We start from the raw sequence: 24,303 nt of genomic DNA on the forward strand, positions 1-24,303 counted from the left end.
TCCTGCCAGTTTCACATTGTTGGCAGTGGCAAACGCACAAAATAAACAATCCTGCTATTCATGTGTGGACTCAGGGCTAGATCCTTGGCCTCCTTCCACCTGCTATGCCCTGCTCTGCTCCAGCAATGCAAAGCAGCAGGCCAATGTGAGGGAATCCCTGAGTGTCATTAAGCACTGCCTGTGCCTCCTTCCTGGTCACTGGTGCTTCCTGGGAGAAGGAGGCATAGCCAAGATGCCCTGGCATTTGGGCAGACCCCCAGCTGCAGGAGGAGTCCTTTGAGGCTGTGGGCAGCCAAATGTAACTCAGAGCAATCAGACATGGCTGCCTTGTTGCCAAGCTGCCCACGGTGCCTCTCCTCTTCTTATGGCAGCACCCGTGGGACCTCCCCTAACCGGGAAGGAGTCTGAGATGTGGCTTATGAAGTACTGCAGATTGCACAAATGAAGCAATCATATGGGCTCACATATATTCAGGAATCACTTTGACCACTGCTGAATTGTAGTCAGCATTTAATCTGTCTCCAGCACTCCTGGGCAATGGGTTGGAGCAGGATGGAAAGAAGAATATTGTATCATGCTTGGACTGCAAGGGGGCATGCAGGGTCGTTTCCCAATAAGAAGGCTCCTGCTGAGGAATCAGTCCACCAGATGGGGACGAGTCACATTGAAAAACCAAAGCCCATTCATTTGGAGTTCTCGCTGAGTAGGGTCATGCAATCTTTTGTTCCCTTTGGAAAAGCATCTGCTAGTCAGGAGCATTCTCCCCCATGAAACACACTGGGTCTGGAAAAGGTGAGCCTGATAAAACCAGGTCCCTTTGAAAACAACAATAGGTTTAAACACCAAGCAGTAAGTATGCTATAATTGGAATGAAATGGACATGATTATCATTTAGAGGACAGCCACATAAAGGTTTCTTCCATTTACATAGTGTCTTTTATCTGGAGGGTAAAAGTTCTAGTGATAACTCAGGACTCCCTTCTCAAGTGCAAGGTCTCCTGTGATGACAAAGATGTTTACAAGGACTTGGTATTAACAATTTGTTAAAGGAAGAGAATTGTTTCCTATCTGTCACATAGAACTGTATACAGGAGTAAAGCGAAACCCTGTTAAATTAGGAGGTAAATAAATAACCTCGCTGCAAACAGCCAGCATACCCAAATATATTTTTAAAATAGTATAGTGACCTGCTCAAATAATAATGTGGGTGAGGCTTGCCAGGGACTCCTGTGGTGGCCTGCGGGAGGGCAGGTGGGGCCATAGCTCCTGCACCCCATGCCTGACCCCAGAGAGGAGGGCCAGGTCAGGCCACAACTCCAGGCCTCCCCTGGGTTGGGGGGACAGGTGAAGCCATGACTCCCAGCACCCAAACCTGTCCCTGGGGCAGTGAGTGGTCAGGTGAGGCTGAGGCCTCTGGACCCCCCTGCCCCCAGCCTGTTTCTCGATGGGAGAAATTCTCCCATTGACCTCCATTACTCTTTGCAATCATGGGGAGTACAGAGGTTGTCAGTCGAACACTGACTGCTTAACTTTGTGGGTCCCCACTAGGTGTGCAAAATCAAACCCTGGAAGATTGAGTCGATCTCCTGGGAAGTGTAGATGTACCCTGACAGTGGCCAATACTGGATTATTCAAAGAAAGGTGTAAAAGCCCCAAAGGTAAAATGCCCTGCAAGAAAATCTCATCCTAATCCCTCGTAAGTGGGGATTTGTTTAAACCAGAAACACAAGGTTTTCTCTCTTTCCAAATACTTGCTTTGTCACCATTAACACTAACAGCTATGGATCTTGTGGCTAGTCATTTAAATGTCTGAATCCGCCTTTGAATCTTGTTGAATTTTTGGCCTCAAAATCATCATGAGACAAAACATTCTGTAGTCTAATACATCTAGTGTGAAAAAGTATTTCCTTCATTCTGTTTTGAATTTGCCACCTTTCAGTTTCATTGCCTATCTCCTTATTCTTCAGCTGTGGGAAAGAGTGAACAGGATCTCACAAGCTACAATCTCTTTGCCCTTCATTGTATTTCATACTTTTATTACATTCAGCCTTTGTTCATTTCCTTTCTCAGCTAACCAGAGTCTTTTCATAAGACTGCTTTTATGCCTTTAATTATCCCCATCACCTTTCCTTCAGCCCCCACAGCCCAACTGAAATATCCTTTTGAGATGAGGTGACCAATACTGCACAGAGTATTCAGGGGGAGGCAGTGCTATTGATTTATACAATACCATTATATTATTCTCCATTTTATTCTCCATCCTGTTTCTTAGGCATCCTAACATCTTGTTTGAGTTTTGACGGCAGCTGCACGTTAAGTAGAAATGATCATTGAGCTGTTTACAGTGGTGCTCTGGTTCCTTTCCTGAGCTGGTATGGTTAATTTCGAACCCAGTCTACCGGCAGGGGCTGATCAAAAGCCCATTTCAATGGTTTCAGAGATGACCAGTCTTCTTGAAAAATAGGTTCTTCTGTTCTCATAGCATCAGCTGTACATCCAGGTCAATGTATAACTCACATCTTACCCCAAAATCATGTTGTTTCCAATCCTTTAATATCTAACATTTATAAAAAGACAGAAGGAAGGGTGAGCGTTGAAACTGGCTACAGAAATCAAATACATACAAACATGAGCAAAGTTCTGAGATCAGATTCATACAGTTGTTTGTAGTGCTAGATAGCTCTTTCAGCACCTGTCCAGAGTTATTAAGTCAACGTCTATTACAGGGGCAACAGGATATTCTGGGATCTCATTCTCCATAACTTTCAGCTTTCCCCAAGAGCATCCCTCAGATATGAGATGAAAAAGGAACATGTCCAAAAGGCCTTTATACTTAATTTCCAGCAGCCCCTTAGTCTGGGAGAACAACGCACTTTAAATGTAATCCTGTCTCCCAAACATTGTGGCAATTAGCATAGTGCAATTTATTCATTAAACAATTCACATACATTTTCTCTTAACCTTCAGAGAGGAACACTACTTCAATCAAGTTTCATCACAAATGTTAATATTCCCTTTTGTAGCTTGAATCAAGGCTGCAATAGTAGACAAGTATTCTTTGTTGGCATCAGCAAATATCTACCTTTCTAACGCTCTAGCCATGTAAGTTTGCATTTCACAGTTGTTCTGCTCTACTCTAACGTAACAGCTCAAATTTATTTAACCATCTTGCCGACAAGTCTTCAGAGATCAATCTTGGCATCAATCCCATTCAGCCTATGAGCTGGTTAACCCTTTCTGGTCAGGGCCATCCTTAGGCATGTGCATAGGACACCTGAAAATTTGAGGCACCAAATTTTCGGATGCCCCTATGCAGCCGCACGTGATCATGTGCCTACAGATGGCCCTGACTGCCCTGTGTTGGTTCCCCTCTGGCCCAGTCCCTCCCACAGCTGCTTCCTTGACCACCAGCAGCGGGGCTGCCTTCTCCCTACCCCTTGCTCCCTCCTCCTGGTCATCCTTAGGGCACGAGGGAAGCCCTGAGAGTTGATGGAAGCCATGCAAGGGGGGCAGCCCTAGGTAACTTGTGTCAGGCCCCATAAATTGTAAGGACGGCCCTGTTCCTGGCCACGTGCCACGTCTTCACCAGACAAGTAAGTTTTCGATTGGATGAGGTCACACACGCCTTTTAGAAAAATAACTTTTCTTGCTTTTAAAAGTGTCAGTGATGGAGAATTTGCCATGGACCCTTGGTTAATTGCGCTCACTTTTCAAAATTTACACTTTATTTCCAGTCTGCTTTCATCCAGCCATTACATTACATTGTGCTCTGTCTTTCTCGGCTGGATTGACAAGCCCATTATCAAATAATTGTTCCCCGTGTATATATTTATAGACTGTGATCAAGTCACCCCTTATCTTCTGTTTGTTAAACTAGACTGAGCCCCTTGAGCCCCAAGTGAACTCACTCCTCCACCCCCACCCCCTGGCCTGATCCCCCCCCACCAAACGCCTGCCCTGGGCCCCCCACACCGCATCCTCAACCCTGGGCCTCCCTGGCCTGCACTATAAATATAAATATAAAGCTCGTTTTCTAACCTTTATGCATTCTTGTGGCTCTTCACAGAACTCTCTCCACTTTATTAAAATCCTTCTTTAACTGGACACAGTATCCAAGCAGATCTGAGTTGACAAAGGGTTATGTCAAAAGGGTTTTATATTTAAATACCAACAGCCTTTTAGCTTGGGAGAACAATACTCTCTTTTTTCCCAAACAATGTGGCAATTAGCATAGGGAAATTTATTCATTAAATACTTTATGAACAATTTACCACAACTTCAAAGAGACAGTAATATTACTCCAATCAAGCTTCACCTGGGTCACGTACGAAACTGAAGACAAGCGAGCAATATGTGATTTAACATGGCTAATTATAAATGTATGCACATAGGTGCAAAGAAAATAGACCATATATACAGGATAGGGGACTCTGTCCTGGCAGAGTCTCTGAAAAAGATTTTGGGATTGTGGTGATGGATAATCAGCTAAACATGAGCTCCTAGTGTGAAACTTTGGCCAAAACAGCTAATACAATTCTGCGATGCAAAAAAAGAACAATCCCTAGTAGGAGTAGAGAGGTCATTTTCTCTCATTTTATCTGTGGTGTGACCAATTATTAATTGACTCTTAAGTAAGTTGCACCATTATGTTGCCTAGGGATGATGTCAGGCTGACAGGCCACTAATTGCCTTGGTTATCTTCCTTAGTCTTTTTAAAATGGTATATTGACTTTCTTCCAGTCTTCTGAAATTTCCAAGTCCTCCAAAACTTACTGGAAATCAAAATTAATGACCCAATGAACAGCTCATACAGTGATGGCAGATGGTAGCTCCAGGCCCCTTTGAATCAATGGGCCCTGGGGTAATCATCCCCTTTGCTCCCTGTATGAGTGTACCTTAAGATAAGCCTTTTCCCACACAGATGGGTGCTGCTATAACAAACAAAACAAAACGACAACAAAAAAAGAGATTTTGTTATTTTAGTTGCACTTTCTCTGCAGACCTGTCCTTAGCCATGTTTAGAGACTGCCTGATTCTACTTGATCTTCCTTCATTAACAGGGCACTACTCAGGGAGAAAAGTACTACTTTAGAATGAGCAAAGACTGACATGTCAAAATATCTTGAGCTCTGTGTACTCTGTAGTGACGTTTGGAGGAGGACAGGCATGGTGGCAGTCTCCTGGATGAGATGGTGACAGACGTGTTGTAAGAACCTACGTAGTTATTAATCATGCTTACTTAGACAAGGGTCTTGCAAAATGTTACACAGCAAGGTTACGACGTTTGCAAGTTTAATGTTTGCAATTCAATTATTCGTGAGTGGCTGCCGCTTCCCCAGGGCTCCAAGGGACGAGTGATGGAGGCTGCTTCTCCAGGGCCCTGAGAGCCAGCTAGGGGCATGGCATGGCCTCTGACCATCTCCCCACAGCCCTGCCACTGGTCTCCACCTCCCCCCACTCTGCCCAAATCTACCCAGGAGCCTACCAAGTGCCTCTCCCCCAGCCAGGGTAAAATGATATTGGCAAAATGAGATTCACTCATTTCAACATTTGCTAGGGTTCTCAACACCAAACCCTCTTGAATGTTGCGACCCTACAGTTGGGTTAAGTCAGAGCTGAAAAAAAAAACCCAACCCTTTCTGCAGACACTGCTCAGGGAATCTATGCTAGAGGTAATTATGCTTACACACAGTTCAAAACTGGCTTTGTCTAGCACAGTTTTAACTGTCATACAGCCAGGACTTTCTTGCTCAGTGGGAGGAATGGGTCACGTAGGTGGTATGCTTTTGTCTCTACATCAATGATATTTCAACCAAAGTTCTGCAGGTGGATCTGCTGTGTGGTGGAATTTCCCTGCTCTGAATGCCAGGTGAATCACTTGATCACTTGTTTTCTTTTCAACCCCGTGCCCTACAGCAACTTAGTCATTAAAACTCCTGCACTGATTGCCACAGAATCTGTAACCCCTGGTGCGCTCTGTCTGGAGCAAGTGGTGACTAACTAGCATTAATAACAAAGAAGTAAAGTGAGAGGGCGGGTAGGGAGCTGCCACAGTATTGTAAACACCTGTTACACTGAAGTGGGTTCTTAATATCAGAAAAAACTGCTCTGGGTTAGTTGGTTTAATTTTAAGAAATCTAGAAGTTTGGTTTGAATTTTATTTTGGAGGCGGACAGATAAATGCTTAAGAAATAAGCAGCTACTTTTTAAAAAAAGCTCTTTATGTTTAACTCAATCTAGTAGGTAATTTACTCAGAGCACCTCAGCACAGCAAGTGAAGGTATGACTGCACCACAGGCAGGTGTACCTATTCCAGCCTTAATCTCATTCATACAGCTAGAAACTGTGGAGCAGATGTGGCTGCCCAGGCTAGCTTGTTCAGCACAGTCGCATGTTCTTCTGGCAGTCTTGTACGTGTGTTACTAGCTTGAACTGAAGCCCATGTCCTTATATCGGTACTGCTATTGTTACCCATGATAACTATATTAAAACTTGTTTGGTTGTGCTTGCCATAGCTTCAATCACATCTTAGTTTACAGTATAGCAGGAGTGACGTGAAACCAGTAAAAGACACGTTTCTTGGAGTAATAGGTTTAAAATAGATAAGGATATGAGAAGTGTGAAATCAGAACAGTTGCAGCTGGGAGCAAGTCGAGGTTGCTGGGAGTTAACAGTTCTGAGAAGCAGTTTCAACCTAAAATAAAGATTTTAAGTCTGTAAATCCATGCACAAAACCTGTCTCCTCTCCAGTGCAGAGATTGAAAATGGCTTCTATTGCAGGTGACTGGGAGCACCTTATCTTAAAACCCTGACACTACTGAATTAGAGCTATTTATTTTATTGATCATGTCTGCTTTACTTAGCAATTATTGAATAATTATTCTAATATAAGTTGCTGACACAACTAACACATGTATTATCAATTGGAACGCAGAACATCCGAACACTGTGGGCGACTGGAAAGTTAGAGCTGCTTCCAAAGGAGACAGAGAGATGCTGATGCGATATACTCGGACTGGCGGAGATGCACTGGGCAGCATCAGGAGAGATGTGCAGTTGTGAAGTCATTTGGTCAGGGAATGAAATGAAGTATGAGGGTGGAGCTGGATTCCTTCTTAGCAAAAGAGCTAGAGAAGCATTATTAGGATACAAACTGGTGAGTACATGAGATGGTAGCAAGACTCGAAGCAAAACCGATCAACATCTCAGTCGTTCAGCTGTATGCACCCACGTCGGACAGTACAAATGAAGAGATTGAGCTATTCTATAAAGACTTGACAAAGATGCTGGAGGAGCTACAGAAGAGAGATGTGTTGATCATCAGAGGAGATTGGATGCAGAAGTCAGAACAGATAATGAAAATTGGGAGACAGTTATGGGAAGGTTTGGATAAGGAGAAAGAAACAAACATGAGAAAGTACTAGAGTTTGCTATGGAGCATGAGATGGTGATCTGCAATACAAGATTCCAACAAAAGGAGTGTAGGAAGTGGACATGGCGATTGAATGATGGGAAGTCCAAGAACATGATAGATATGATGGGTAACATCAGTACAGCAGTGCTGAACTTTCCAAGGACCGGATATGGACTCAGACCACACTCTAGTGATCGCAAACGTCAATATGAAACTCAAGAGGAAGTATGACACAGTTTAACAAAAGAAGAAATGTGACGAGGCTAGGTGAGGAAGAAATAGGAAATGTGTACAGAGCAGCACTCGAAGAGAAGATTAGGAAACTGGGCACAGAGAAAGCCCTAGATAAGAGAGTCGAAGGAATAGCCACAGAGATAGAAGAGGCAATTGAGTAGACTGTTCTGGAAGAAGAGAAGATCAATAAGAGGTGGATGATACAGGAGACACTGAAGTTGGTCCAAGGGAAGAGAGCATTGATGATCAGAAGGAATGTTTCCGAGAGGGCAGAACAGCAATATAGAATGAAATGTAACGAGGTAAGGAAAGTGGCCAGAAAGGATAAGGTGAAATGATTAGAGGGGCAGTTTGAAGATATACAGAGGTATTAGAGTGAGGCAATGTCAACACTTGACCAAAATTTTGAAAGGGCCATGCTAATGGCCAAATTGGAGAATACTAATGAGGTGCTGACATGAATATTCAGCACCTCATTAGCATGCTGCTGGCCATGGCACTTCAAAAGTGCCATGTTTCGATGACGTGCAGCTCTTCTACACGGGGCCCTTTTAAAAAGGACCCTGCAAATGTCAAAATCCCCTTATTCTGATCCTTTTGAAAAGGGCCCTGTGTAGATGAGCTGCATGCAATCGAAACGTGTCACTTTCGAAGGCTAGGATTTGGCTGACATCTGGGCAAGCCATTGTCTCCAAATTATACCCCACCAACATCCATGCACACTTATTGTCTCAAGGCTTTCACAGGTATCATCGATTGGAATTTGGTAACCAAACCTGTTCAAGTTGGTGCACAAGCTGAAAGAGAGTCCAGTCTCACTAGTGGTCCTGTCTGCATGGATAGCTAAATTCAAAAAGCAAAACATTCTCTTTCACCTCATTTTGGTCATTAAATTTGGCTGTCCGGATGATACACTTTGGCTGTGTCTACACTTACACTTTCGAAAGAGGCATACTAGTGTAGACACAGCCTTAGGGTATGTCTACATAGCAGCCGTATTCCAAGATAAGCTATTCCAGAAAAGCTATTCCATAATAGCTTATTTCAAAATAAGGCAACTAAACACAAAAATTTATTTTGAAATTAACACTTAGCTAGTTCAAAATACATCATCTAAACACACAGGCTGCGTCTACATGAGCAAGTTCTTTTGAATGATTTTTCGAAAGAAGGAGGCTCTTTCGAAAGATCCCGTGGGGTGTCTACACACAAAAACGTTTTTTCGAAAGTAAATCGAAAGAATGCGGCGCTCCTTTCGAAATCACTCTTCCTTTCCCATTTCAGGAACAGCGCCCCCTTTCAAAAGCTTCTTTAGAAAGAAAATGTGTGTAGACAGGTGCAGGCCCTTTTTTTCTAAAGAGCAGTCCTCATGGCGACGGAATTTTTGATCCCTGGCCCGTTCTTTCAAAAGAGTGAGGGGCTGTGTGAATGCTCTCTTTCGGAAGAGCAGATTACTCTTTTGATTCGCATTTTTGTGTGTGAATGCACTCTTTTGAAAGAAGTTCCTTCAGAAGAGATCTTCCAGCAGTGCTTATTTCGAAAGATCTCAGTAGTATAGATGTAGCCACAGAGTGTATTTTGAAATAGAGCCATTGGACGTTCTACAGCTTATGTCAAAATAGGTGCCATTCTCTGTCTTAGGTGGGTTTACGAATTTCTACATTAGTCAATCACTATTTCAAATTTATTTTGAACTAGCAGTTGCATCATGCAGATGTTAGGATAGCTATTTTGAAATAACTTTGCTGTGTAGACCTACTCTTAGGGAGCAGATCCTGCAAGTGTTATTTTTTATAAAGTCAATCTTCAGAGTAAAATCAAACCTTAGCAGCTCTGGAATGGAATAAAACAATCAGAACTGGGAAACCTGGCAATGCTGAGCAATGTCCTTAGGCTGGGTACAGATAAGAGTGATTTGCTGACAGAAGATTTTGTTGGACGCTATATTCCAACAAAACCTCTGTTGAGAGATTGTGGCCAGACCACAAAGCAGATTGCTTTTTTGATATGGACAGTCATATTCAGAGAGCGGCCAGACTGCCCGGTCCCTTGCTTGACAAAACTGCCACCTGGAACCACAGCAGACACAGTCGCAGGTCAGCTTTTCCTTCCAGGAGCCCCGATGAGACCCACCCCCTGCGACACCCATTCCCTGCCTGTGCTGAGGCATGCCTACCTCCACAAGGGACAGCACAGCAAAAGCAGGGCTTCAACTTTTCCTGGGAGACACAGTTCCTTCCCGCAAGCCATGGTACCACAGCAGCCCCTGGGCTAGCACTGGCCTCACACAGAGGTGCTTCAACACCTGCTGTGCCTCCTGATGGCTGAACTCCTCTTACTCAGGAAGGATGAGCCTGACACCCCCTTTGAGGAGCTCACTTTTGCTGCCAAACGATCACACTTGCCCATGCTTCCCCAGGGTGCACAGGTGGGTCTGGAGCCACCCCATCAGTTCCGACTGGTGGAACTGGCTGGTCATGGGGCAGTGGCACAACTGGCAGGGGCTCCAGAACTTCCACATGCAGAAGGCCACCTTCCTGGAGCTCTGGGCCTGGCTCGCCCCACCCTCCAGAGACAGGACACCTGGCTGTGGCCCACCGTCCCCGTGGAGAAGCAGGCTGCAATTGGCCCCTGGAAGCTCGCCACCCCCAACAGCTACTGCTCCGCCAGGAACCAGTTTGGTGTGGGGGTAGTCCACTGTTGGGGCCCTCCTTATGGAGGTAACACACTCTTGGCCTGCAGACCCTGCATAGGGTGTGTGTTTCCTACTCAACAGGGCCCCTTGGGGAGTTGGGTCAGGGGTGTGGGGAAGGAAAGCCCCATCCCTGGGTGGCTGGGCCATCCCACCATCACACAGCTGCACTGCTGGGGTTGGAGATGGACTCTGTGGTGTTCCCCGTGATCTTGGGGGAAGTAGGAGGGGGGCTGGGGACCCTCCCAGGGCTCAAGGACTCCCTCCCTGAGTCCCTAACATGTGTGTTCGGTCCCCTCCCTCTGCAGGCCAGGATGGCCATCACACCATCCTGTTGTGGAGGGTCATCCATATGGGAGACGTGGGAGCTGCTGTGGCCGGATTCACTGTCCCAGGGTTCCAAACTGCATCATGGCTATCAATGGGAGCTACATCCTGATCCGTGTCCTGGAGTATAGCGCAGACAAGTATATAAACCACAAGGGATACTTCTTGATGGTGCTTCAGGGAGGGCAGAGGCAGAGAGGCAGCAGGGGCAGAAGCAGAGGCAGAAGCTTTGACACCAGCGGTGGCGTCAAAGCAGGACATGGGTTGTTCCTAGGCCTGTGACTGCCACTCCCAGTCTTCCCCCACCCACTGCTCCATGGTCTCAGTCACCCTCCTGTAAGGTGGCATTTTGGTCCTTCTGGAGGTCCTCCCGGATGCAGTGATGGTCCCTTGGGCTGTGGGCTCGCCCTGCTGCTGCTGAGGTGGTGCTGGCTCACCCTGGTGCTGAGGAGGGGCTGGCCTGGCCCACAGGTAGTGTAGGTGCAGCTGTGAGGAAGACAAGGAGGAGGGATGGTGAGTCATTCTTGCAATGCTGCCTCTAGGGCCCTTCCCCTCACCATGAGCAGCAACCAACACCCCCAAGGCAAAGCCATGCACGGCCTGCACAACGGACCCTGCCACACGGGGCTCTGCAGTGCCTCCGGGACTAGGCTGACCACAGTGACTTCCCTGCTCAACAGGCTAGCAGCCAAGGGGGGTGTCTGGTGACAGAGTGATCCTCTCAGCGGTGGTGGGTGAGCCGGGAGCAGCCTGGCCCTCCCTGGCACCGCCCCACACAACTCCAGCTTGCAGTGCTAAGTGTGGCAGTGGGTGCAGCCCCTTGCCCGCGTGCCAGGTGCTGCACTCCTCAGTGTGACGGGGGCCAGGCCGGCGCTCTGGCAGTCCCCCACATCTTCCACCTACTGCCCCCAGGGCCTGGGGCTTGTCTGGCCTCCCAGGGCCTGGGCCTTGTCTGGCGCCTGTGCCTGGGGGTTGTCCGCTGGCTCTGGGTGGCACGCACTACCTTGCACATGGTTCCACATCCCAGAACTGCAGCGCGAGGTCCTGCCCAATCAGGACAGGTGATGCTTGCAGCATGCCCTGTCTGTGCCCACCTCCCACACCCTGGGGTGTGTAACACGCGGATTACTTACCGGGGAGCCCCTCGCCTAGTACCAACAAAGCCCGGGAGGTGTTCTGCCTGGCAGGGACTGACTCCAGGGCCATGCAGAGGCTGCCACTGCCCTCCGATGATGGCTCGGGTGGGGTTGGAGCTTGGAGGCCTCCTTCTCCTGCAGGTGGTGCTCTGGCTGTGATGGGGACCCACTAGCACTGTGCCCACACTGGGGGCTGAGAGTGATGTGCCCCCCCCCCCCCCCCCCGACTGGTGTGGAACTCCGGGTAATAGGGGCAGTTGGAGGGTTCTGCCCCAGAGTATCAGGCAGCGTCCCAGGCCCAGATGTAGCTGTGCCTCAGCTTCTTCACCTTCACCCAGACCTGCTCCATGCATTGGGGGGGGGGGTGTGGCCCCCATTCCACCAGGGCGGGGACCATGCAGGTGTAGGTGGGGGTGTTGCGGCACTTTGCCTTAGGGTCTTGGAGAATCTCCTCTTTCCCCCACAGGTCCAAGAGGACCTGGACCTTGGCCCTGATCCAGGAGGGGGCCTGCCTCCTCAAGGCCTGGGGTGGCTCCTGAAACCCCTCAGGCTGGTCTCTTGAGGCCCCTGGGGGGTGTCTCATGGCACTTGTGTGTCTGCTGGGCTGCTGGCTGGTGTGGCTGTGGGTACATTGGAGGAAGCCACACGGCATGCTGCTGCTCCAATGCTCAGCTTCCTGGCACAGGGTGTCCTGGGCTTCCTGCAGCTTGAAGAAGTCCTGGAGGCAGGAACCACAGAGTGATGATTGCTGTGGAAAGGTGTCCCCTGGGGCACTTGCATGGCACCCTGTAGGCCTTTTCTGTTGACAGAAGGCCCCTTGGAATTTCCAGACCCAACATTTGTCAACAGAGGCGTTCTTCCTCCTGGGCTGCGGGCTGTCGATGTCGCTAGAAGTGCTGTGTTCTCACGACTTACTGTCACCAGAAAGTGCTCGTGAAGCCAGACCCTTGTCGCCAAAACCCTCTAGAGCAGACATAGCCGTGGAGAAGTACAGTTAGAGTTTGATGAAATTTTTCAGCTAAAATTGTTTTCCAGCAAGGTAAGACAGATTTGGCAACACCAAAATATGTCAGGAATTTGTGTCTGTTTCACTAAATTGTTTTAGTTTAAAAAAAGTTCCAAAAGTTCCAAAAATTCAAAATGTTTGGTTTCGAGATTTTCAAAATGAAACACTTCAATCTTTCAGGTTGAAGGGATTTTTATGGTTCAGAATTTTCTTTAATTTTATTTTAAAGCATCATAAATCATGCAGGGGCCTGGAATGTTAGATTGAGAAGAATGTAGTAGGAAAGAATTTTTGGTTTCCCCCCTACACGATATTGACAACACAGGCTCAGTGACCGTATTCTCAACTGGCCATCCATCCCACCTCCCGTCATCACAATAAAAAAGAATTGTTGGTTTTCCCTGGCGGCAGCATCAAGCCCAGGTATGGGCCAAGGTGCGAGGGGGTGTCACTGGATGACCAATTGAAGTATTCTCCCCCGTCAGCAGCAAGCCCCTTAGCCGTTGGGGGAGACTTTTGTCCAGCAGCAGTAGCAAGCCCAGATATGGGCCAAGGTGCAGAGAGTGTTGCTGGATGACCACTTGAGTTGGTCCTTCCCCACGGCAGCAGCAAAGCCCTCTCTTTCCCATGCGACTGGCAGCATTGCCAGCACTGAGTGGCAGGCACATCCTTGTATTGAGTTGGGCTTGGGGGGCTACGCATGTGATGTGCCTGAGCACGGGAAAGACTCAGACTGTTTGGAGCCTGTGGAGGAGAGAAGGGGTTTCGCACACAAATGTAAACTGCTGAGAAGACGTTTCTCGGAGTGTTATGCAAGCACAAATGCCCACACAGCCTTGCTGACACATGGTACTGTGGGGCAGGGGCTGGCGCCAGGCAGTGCAAAATAAAATTGCAAGTGTACAGATGGAGCCGCGAACTCCCTGCAGGGCTATTTGAATGAGCAGAAGTACTCACAGTGCTAATAGCATAGAAAGAAAGCAAGGCACTCCTCAGGCTCTCATACTAACATGAGCCCATAGCTAAAGGCTCGCTGCTCCCACTTGGAAATTCAGCCTCTTCCTGTTACTGGAGAGCAGTGGCCAGAGCAGAGCAGTGAGGGGCATTGTGGGTTACATATGGGACACCTCTGGAGGTTAATAAATTCAGTTTTAAGATGTGGCACTTCCACACTGGCATTTAATCAAACTTCTGAATTAGAGCTTGAGGCTATACCTGTCAGGTAACTGCGAGTTGTAATTTCGATATTAGTGCATCCATAATCAAGCTAATGGTCTTTACAGTGAAGGCAGTCATGTGGTTAATACTGAGCTAACTGAATTAAATTTGAATTTATCTCATAGTGTAGACGCAGCCATAGAATGAGGTTTACAGAATTTGAAATAAGCTATCTACTATTTCAAAATTATTTGAAAATGGCAATTTTGTTGTGTAGACACTCATAAAGTTATTTTGAAATAGTGGCCATTATTCCAAAACAACTTTTCAGTGAAGACACACCCTTAAGGTGCCAGAGTACCACTTACTGTTATAAATATCTTTGTGCGTGTGTTCTAAAAGCATGAGGGAGCTGATATGTTATGAGCATTGAGCTGAAAGAAATAGTTTAGTTAGGGTTTTATTAGAGGATTTTGGAGTTGGTTATTCTTTTCTTTTCTTGGACATAACAAAAAGTGTTCTTGGTTTCCTGTATAACAGTCTGCTGTTATGACACTTTTGTCAGAATACCCCTCTGCATGGTGAGTCATTGAGGACTCTTCCTGCCTTTTATTTTTAGCAGTTAGGAGCATACCGGAATTAGCTGTTCATGCTTCTGTTGCCTTTCTAGTGTCCTCTGCCTACCTTTTAATGTAAGGGACATCTCCACATTTTGTGTTAAAATTAAAGAAAAGAGTCAATGCCTGATCTTTCAGTAGCATCTCTAGGTAACTTCAAAACCTCTCTTCTTATTGCTTAAGTTGTATGCAGAATTGCAGCCTTATCAGCTCCAGGAAATTTGAGAAACAGAGTGGGTGAGATAGTACCTTGCCTTATTGGTAGACTCCCAGAGCAGCTGGTTCTACTTAAGCCAGCAACAGGAACAGAAAGGAAACTCTCTGAACAACCAGCATTCAAATTGCCCTGGACTGCATACAATTTGTTATACATTCCCTCTCCATTTTACTTCCTGGAATTCTAGCCTGGCTTGTCTTCTGACCTGTGGTTCTGAACTCTAGTTGGTGTCCTTGTCTCTGGCACCCTAGTATGCCGTCTTGGCCTGGCTTTGGTTATTGGCTTGTTGTTTTGATGACAAATTTGTGTCTTGCTTGGGGCAGGTCTCAAACAATGTCCCACATCTTTATTAGTGACTTGGATGTAGGTATACAGAGCATACTGATCAAGTTTGCAGATGACACAAAGCAAGGAGTTGCCCGTACTTTGGAGTCTGGAGGGATCCTGATAAATTGAAGAGCTGGGCTATAGACGTCAAAATGAAATTCAACAAAAAACTAATATAAGGCACTACACTTAAGGAAGAAAAGCCCAAATGCACAAAGACAGAATGTGGGATAACTGGCTTGGCAGCAGCACTGCTGAGGCAGCTCTGTGAGGAGTGGTGGATCATAGACTCGGTTGACCACAGACTCGGATGACTCAGCAATGTGACACTGTTGCCAAAAAAAAAAAAAGCAAAAAAAAAGCGAGCAAATACAATTTGTTGATTGCAGTAAGAGAGGCATCATATGCAAGCCCTGGGAGGTGATAGTAACACTCTATTCAGCACCGGTCAGGCTTCAGTGGGAGTACTGTGTCAAGATCTGATCACCAGTGCATAGAAAGTACGTAGAGAAACTGGAAAAGACAGAGCCAAGTGACATAGATGATCAATAAGACAGCACACAAGCCATGTGAGCATAGGAGGCTGCAGGAACTGGCTGGGCATGTCTGGCTTGGAAAAGAGGAGATTGAAGAGGGAGATGACAGCAGTCTGCAGATACTTGAAAGGCATCCACAAAAAGATGCGGAAAAGTTGTTTTCTCTCGACGCAGAGTTGGGGACAAGAGGCAATGGATTCAAATTACATCATAGCAGATTTAGATTAAGCCTCCAGAGAACTGCCTTCACAATAAGAACAGTAGGGCAATGGAACAGTCTGCCTAGAGATGTGAAAGCTGCTTCCCTGGAGATTTTCAAAAGGCAGCTGTATCGCCTTCTGTCTTGGACCGTTTAGACACAGCAAACCCTGCATCTTGGCAGGAAGTTAGATGAGATAAACTCTGGGGCCCCTTCTAGCCCTCTATTTCTGTTATTCTGATCTGCCTGTGGACTCTGGCTCTGGCCACTAGTTATGGCTGCTCACAACTCAGCTTTGACACTTTCTCCCAAAACAGGACTCAAATTTAAACCAAATGTCGATGCTCAAAAATGTTTGGGTATCAGCAAAGTTTGTTTAACTGTTTTAAGAGTATTCTTCATTTTCATTTTATACTTTGATAAACAGCGGAGGTTTATTGGGAATGCTTTCTAAATGTTACAAACCTTCATGGAGCTAAAAAGGCAGAAATGCTGTATTCTGAAGCCAAGTTAATCTGCCTGTTACTAACAAGCTACCAAATTATCAGATTTAGGCACACGTATGACTGAATAATTGCCATCTCTGATAAAAGCCACTGGGTCAAAGCCAAGTACCTAGCTGCGCCCTTGCGGTATGCAAAATTAGCAACTCACATGACAAGAAAAAAATATCCACAAATGAAAGTAAGATTAATTTCCAGAGAGGCAGTCCCAGTAGATTGGAGGGAAGGGACCACAAAATCAAAAGTACTTCCTCAGCAGACAAAGTAATATAATCAACAAAGCCTCCTCTGTGATAAGAGATAATTGTCTTACTCCTCCAGTAAACTACTTTAGATCTATCTACCACTGTATTGTATAATACTATCACAGGTTAGAGTTGCACCACATGTTCTGTATTAAACTACAGAAACCACAGTACCAGGTAGCAGGTAAAGAAAGAAACTAGTGAGAGTCTAACACAGCATATTTCTGTGAGGGAATGTACAACAGCAATGTTCATGCCCCTCAAAAGCAGTATGTAGCTGACAGCTTTTGCCCACTTGCAGACTTTATTGAAGGACAAGTGATCATGCCTTGGAATGTTTTAATACAACTGAAAATTGGGATGGGAGAACTGGTTCAGATAAAATACAGAACAATCTGAAACTATACGCCAAACCTGAAGTCAGCCTTTCTCAGCATGTTTAAAGTAGCTTCACTTTTAATCTATTTCCCATATAAATTTTGCCTCCCGGTTTTGGACTGGGACAGAAATCAGAAGTACCAAAATACTGAATAATAAAATCTCTTCATTTGTAAGGCCATAGCTTGAAATCTCGTGAAAAAGCCTGTGTTCACTAAGAGTGTGTCTACATGAGACGCCTCTGTTGAAAGAAGTCACTGTTGGAAAACATTCCCTGGCAAAACAGGCAGGGAAAGAAGGGAGGAGGTGTTGCCTTGTATATTAAAAATGTACACACCTGGACAGAGGTGGAGATGGACATAGGAGATGCATGGTTTGAAAGTCTCTGGGTTAGACTCAGAGGAGTTAAAAACAAGGATGAGGTCCTACTAGGTGTCTACTACAGGCCCCCTAGCCAGGTGGAAAAGGTGGATGAGGCTTTCTTTAAACAGCTAACAAAATCATCCAGGGCCCAGAATTTGGTGGTGATAGAGGACTTCAACTATCCAGGTATATGTTGGGAAACTAATACAGTAGGGAACAGACTGTCCAATAAATTCTTGGATTGCACTGCAGACAACTTTTTATTCTAAAAGGTTGAAAAAGCTACTGGGGGGAAGCTGTTCTAGATTTAATTTTAACAAATAGGGAGAAAATTATTGAGAATTTGAAAGTGGAAGGATACTTGGGTGAAAGCGATCATGAAATCAGAGTTCACAATTCTAAGGAAGGGTAGAAGGGAAAACAGTACAATAGAGATAATAGATTTCAGGAAGGCAGATTTTGGTAAACTCAGACAGCTGGTAGGTAAGGTCCCATGGGAAGCTAAACTGAGAGGAAAAACGGCTGAGGAGAGTTGGCAGTTTTTCAAAGGGACATTATTAAAGGCCCAAAAGCAAGCTATCCCGCTGCGTAGGAAAGATAGAAAACATGGCAAAAGACTGCCTTGGCTTAACCAGGAGATCTTCCATGATCTCAAACTAAAAAAGGAATCGTATAAGAAATGGAAACTAGGACAAATTACAAAGGATGAGTATAGGCAAACAACACGAGCGTGCAGGAGCAAGATTAGAAAAGCTAAGGCACAAAATGAGCTCAAGCTAGCTACAAGCATAAAAGGAAACAGGAAGGCTTTTTACAAATATATTGGTAACAAGAGGAAGACCAAGGAGAGGGTAGGGCCATTGGTCAGTGACGAGGGAGAAACAGTAACAGGGAATTTGGAAATGGCAGAGATGTTTAATGATTTCTTTGTTTCGGTCTTCACTGAGAAATCTGAAGGAATGCCTGACAGAGAATGCTAGTGAAAAAGGGGTAGGTTTAGAAGTTGAAATGCGAAAAGAACAAATTACAATTTACTTAGAAAAATTAGATGCCTACAAATCACCAGGGCCTGATGAAATGCATCCTAGAATCCTCAAGGAGCTGATAGAAGAGGTATCTGAGCTTTTAGCAATCATTTTTGGAAAATCGTGGGAGACGGGAGAGATTCCAGAAGACTGGAAAAGGGCCAATATAGTACCCATTTATAAAAAGGGGAACAAGAATAACCCGGGAAACTACAGGCCAGTCAGCTTAACTTCTGTGCCAGGAAAGATAATGGAGCAGGTCATTAAAGAAATCATCTGCAAGCAATTGGAAGGTGGTAAGGTGCTAGGGAACAGCCAGCATGGTTTTGTTAAAAACAGATCATGTCAAACCAATCTAATAGCTTTCTTTGATAGAATAACGAGCCTTGTGGATAACGGAGAAGCAGTGGATGTGATATACCTAGACTTCAGTAAAGCATTTGACATGGTCTCACATAATATACTTATCAATAAACTACTCAAATACAACTTAGATGGGGCTACTATAAGGTGGGTGAACAACTGGCTGGATAACTGTACCCAGAGAGTAGTTATTAATGGCTTTCAATCCTGCTGGAAAAGTATAACTAGTGGGGTTCCACAGGGGTCTGTTTTAGGACCGGTTCTGTTTAATATCTTCATTAACGATTTAGATATTGACATAGAAAGTACACTTATTAAGTTTGCAGATGATACCAGGCTGGGAGGGGTTGCAACTTCTTTGGAGGATAGGGTCATAATTCAAAAGGATCTGGATAAACTGGAGAAATGGTCTGAGGTAAACAGGATGAAGTTTAATAAGGACAAATGCAAAGTGCTCCACTTAGGAAGGAACAATCAGTGTCACACATACAGAATGGGAAAGGACTGCCTAGGAATGAGTACAGCAGAAAGGGATCTAGGGGCTATAGTGGACCACAAGTTAAATATGAGTCAACAGTGTGATGCTGTTGCAAAAAAAGCAAACATGATTCTAGGATGCATAAACAGGTGTGTTGTGAACAAAACACGAGAAGTCATTCTCCCGCTCTACTCTGCGCTGGTTAGGCCTCACCTGGAGTATTGTGTCCAGTTCTGGGCACCTCAGTTCAGGAAGGATGTGGAGAAATTGGAGAGGGTCCAGAGGAGAGCAACGAGAATGATCAAAGGTCTAGAGAATATGACCTATGAAGAAAGGCTGAGAGAATTGGGCTTGTTTAGTTTGGAAAAGAGAAGACTGAGGGGGGACATGATAGCGGTTTTCAGGTATCTAAAAGGGAGTCATAAGGAAGAGGGAGAAAACTTGTTCTTTTTGGCCTCTGAGGCTACAGCAAGAGGTAATGGGCTTAAACTGCAACAAGGGAGGTTTAGGTTGGATATTAGGAAAAAGTTCCTAACTGTCAGGGTGGTCAAACAGTGGAATAAATTGCTGAGGGAGGTTGTGGAATCTCCATCACTGGAGCTATTTAAGAAGAGGTTAGATAGATGGCTTTCAGGGATGGTCTAGAAAGTGCTTGGTCCTGCCGTGGGGGCAGGGGGCTGGACTCGATGGCCTCTCGAGGTCCCTTCCAGTCCTACTATTCTATGATTCTATGATTCTATCTCTCAGCAGATTGCATCTACACATAAAAGTGGATCAATCCACTCTGTGCACAGAAAACAGCCATATGCTCCAGCCACTCTGTTGACAGAACCGACCCTGAAATCCCAAAAGTGAGGCTCACATGGAGGGCAAGCCCTTCCAGGACTGTTGGTCCCGACCACTGCATTACACAATCTCTCTTCCCTTTTCTCATTAGACCAGAGGTTTGGCTAAATAGCTGTTTTTGGGGAAAGTGTTCAATAAATCATTCATTGGATGCTTTGGTAATAATAAATACCAAGTTACACTTGGTAACCCATATTTATGTTTCTTACTCCTTCCCATATAGAGCTAAGAGCCACTTGTCTTTCCACCTCGTTCTTTTTCACTATTACCTTGTTTTAGGTCAAGGGCTCCAATCTTGAAAAGAGATGTACATTGGTGTGCCACTACTTACAAAGTGCACCGGATATGTGAAACAACCAGAGAGATTTCACAGGGCTTTGCTGAACATATGAATGCCCTAAGCTCAGTATCTGTACAAAAGCTGCACCGGATTCAAACAGCATTGTACTTATCTTCAGAGAAGTAGCTGTGTTAGTCTGTTTCAGAAAACTGAGGAGTCTTAAAAACTCCAGCCAGTGCAAGCTTCTGCCCGAATAAATTCATTAATCTTTCAGGTGAAATAGAAGCATGGTTGTTCTTATTTCATTGTAATTAGGTTTTCCACATTTCAATGTTTATTTTCCCTCAGTTCCAGGATTTATTCTCACATTTTTGTATGTATTAAAAATCTTATAAAAACATGTTTTAAAAATGTGTCCATTACAACTCCACTTTCAGTCTATTTTATTTCCTCAGCCAAGTTAACATTGTTTGTTCAGACAAATCTTTGCATATTAACTGCTTTTGTTATGCCTAGAGCTAGTTGAAAATATTAAATTATGTTTTTGGAATTCCATTGTTGTGAAATCATAAAGAGGCCCTCCAAAACATATTGTCACAAGATTGGCTTAAAAACATGCACATTTTTAAAAGTCTTTTCTTTCTGACCTCTGGGCCTTTAGAGTTCACTTAGGTGGTGCTTTCCATTTTTTTCCGCTACAAGCACACAGTCTAGAAACTTCTTTTTATAGTCCGATATTATCAAGTACTTACATGATTCTAGCAGCTGAGTTTTTAAAAAAAGAATAAAATTTCAAATGTCCTCCAATAAAAAACATGAAAACTGGCAACACTGATGGTTTTTATTAGTCTGAGTTAAATTGGTAACGTGTTTTGACACCTTCACGGTAAATCTCAGATATTTTTCTTACAGTACTTGGCTCAGCTTGGGAAGTGAGCTGGTAGCCAAAAGAGATCTCATCAATATGTCCATGAATCTTGCTGAATATGTCTCCAAATTCAGCTATAGCTCTTGTATGGTATGTCTCTCAAATCTTCTCCTTTGCATTTGAATTAGGCAATGGAAGCAACAATGGAAATCTGAAGGAGACCAGTTTCAGTCTTCAGTCCATGTTTTCTTAATGCAATGTGGACTTTCACTAAAGCTAATGCCTCTGTGGGCAAAGTAAATGCTTTTACTAGCAGGACTGAACTTCAGGTTTTTGCTGATGACAACTAGAAAGGCATATGGGGGTAGTCATAAGATTTTAAACATGGAAAGCCTGAGAACAGTTTTCAGAACAAAGGTCAAGCATCCTTAGAGTTTTCTCAGAAAAGAAAGAAAATTATTTATAGGACGCGTTTTCTAGTTATATATTTTTTTGTTATGTAAAAAAGAAACTCTTATAGCAAGTCTTATTTTAATATGGGTGCTCATGTTGTGGATGGGTAGTGGTTTTTCACTGAAATGTGACAGATCATAATGAAACTGTAGTGGTCATACGTTCAGAAACGTTAGAACATTTTTACTGTGGTCTTAACAGTCATCTAATATCACTGTCTTGCTACGAAGACTTATAGTATTAACCTGCTCAATATGCAGAAGGAAACTTACAGCTCTCCTCTAAGAAATGCGTTTATACTCTCGCTGTATCAAGAGATCATTCAAGTTAGACATACATACTGTAAACTTGTAGAGCCCGTACTTGTTTCTTAGTGCACACATTACACCTTACTTCATCAACAGTGGTAACGTCACCATCCAATTGTTTCCTTCTCCCACTTTGATCTTCATATTTTTGCCCACACTACCTCTACATATGAAGGATGGAAATTCACTCTGTGCAGAGGACCATCCCAAGGCCATATAGCACTCAAATGTAAGTGGGAACAGAGTGGAGCATAGGTTTTGTACTGGCCCAAGAATTTTGTCCCAAATGACCTTCCAATCCCTCTTCACTGATTCATCTTTCAAATCACCACTGAAGAATTAGTTGTCCTGTGGCACCTTATAGACTAACAGATATTTTGGAGCATAAGCTTTTGTAGGCAAAGACCCGCTTCATCAGATTTGCATCTGATGAAGTGGGCCTTTGCCCATGAAAGCTTATGCTCCAAAATATCTGTTAGTCTATCAGGTGCCACAGGACTTCTTCTTGTTCTCAAAAATACAAACTAACATGGCTATCCCTCTGATACTTGCCACTAAAGAATTAGTTCTTCCAGAGGGCTGAGGAGAACTAGTCCACACCAGGAAATTTTTCACTAATCCCAAATATTTATATGGCCCACTCCCATTAAGGATGACCTCTTCCTCAGACTCTCCCAGTCCTTGCTGTTAGATTTATATCTGTTATCTAAAGGGAAAGGTATCCAAGGTTGGGACTGCCTTTGTGACTTGTAGAGTATTGGTCCTATTGTCACTGCCTAACACAATAAATATTACTAATAATAAGTCAAAAAGTTTCCACCAAAATATTTGATGGAAATCATTTTTGACAAAATGGACATTTTGTATGTAACACGTCAACTGTCATCCACTGTTTCTTTGTGTATGGGTGTACGTGTGAGAGAGAAAATATTGATTATTTTTTCCCTTTGGCAAATTTTCAGGCTTTTTAAAAAAAGACTAAAGCCTGGACCTTTTCAAAGGCATGTTTTGACAAACACAGTTGTGTTTTCAACACATTTTTTAATAAAAAGTAATTCCCTGTCCCCATACGTAGGGGGCATTCCATCTGGGGTGCCACAATGCTCTGTTGGATTCATCCCAGTGACATACCTGAAGTGAGATTACACCACACTTGCGCAGGCCACATTACACCTCAAGTAGCCCAGGAAAGCATAATTTCTTCAGGGAGAGACAGAGATGAGACGAGACCTCAGAAATCCTGATACCCGGTCCTGGCCTGCAACCACTATAGCAAGCCAGTTGATTAACTGGCTAATGTCTTTAGAACATTATGAACACAGGTGGCATATAGTTAAGGCAAGGGAAGGCAATGCCTTTCCAAATAGCTGTGGGTGGCCATGCCCACCCTTGCTTGTCCCAGTCCAGGCCCCCTCCTACCTGCCTGCAAGCGGGTGTCTAGACAGCCTGCTAGGACCAGGGCCACATGGCACTGCGTGAGGGGTGCCTCCAGCACTGGAGCTGTGATGTTGTGTGCTGTGTGCAGGGTGTGGGGTGGGGGGGAAGTGAGGCAGTTTGGGGGGGCTGGTAGCTCTGCTGGGAGGGGCTTTTGGCAGGGGGCACCACTGGGGGTTGGGTCAGGCTGGAAAGGCTGGGACTGTGGGGCTGCCCAGTGAACCAGTGCTGGAGTGGAGCTGCCTGGGGCCATGCAACTGCCCGGCAATGAAAGAAGTGGAGGAATGGCACTAGCCTTCTGCATGGGTCAGCAGCCGAAGTGGGGGCTGGAGGCTCTGGTGGGCATGGAAGGGGCGAGTTCTTGGGCAGAAGGGGAGGTCTGGGGCTAGCTTTCCCAAGCCAGCCATTCACTCACCGCCCATGATTGTGAAGAGGAAAAGCACTAGTTATCATTACATTTACAATGAAAAGGTGGGCCCAAAGTACAAGCAATGTGAACAAATGTTTGAGGTGGCATTATAGCTTTAATTTCTGCGAGAGAAAGCCCCTTGCTGCTTCGAGACATCAGATTAACTGGAGGAACAGCCTTCAAGAAGCAGCAGATACTGATCAAATTCCTTCCTCTTGCCACAAAGGGGAAAGCATCCAGCAATCACATGGAACACTAAATTAAGCATCTTACATACACATAGAATTACGGTTTAATAAAAGGCAATGAATTCGATACCTATGGATTATTAGAAGACTTGATTAGGGAATATGAGCTACTTAAAAAATAAATATCCCACAGCTGTCCCTCAATGCGGTTTTTTAAATGATCACTAGGTAGTTGTTTAATGACCTGGGTATCCTAGTAGCTATAAAAATGAACATAAAATTTCCATCTGATTCAGTTT

This window comes from Carettochelys insculpta, chromosome 1 (genome assembly GCF_033958435.1).
Source record: "Carettochelys insculpta isolate YL-2023 chromosome 1, ASM3395843v1, whole genome shotgun sequence".
NCBI lineage: Eukaryota > Metazoa > Chordata > Testudines > Carettochelyidae > Carettochelys > Carettochelys insculpta.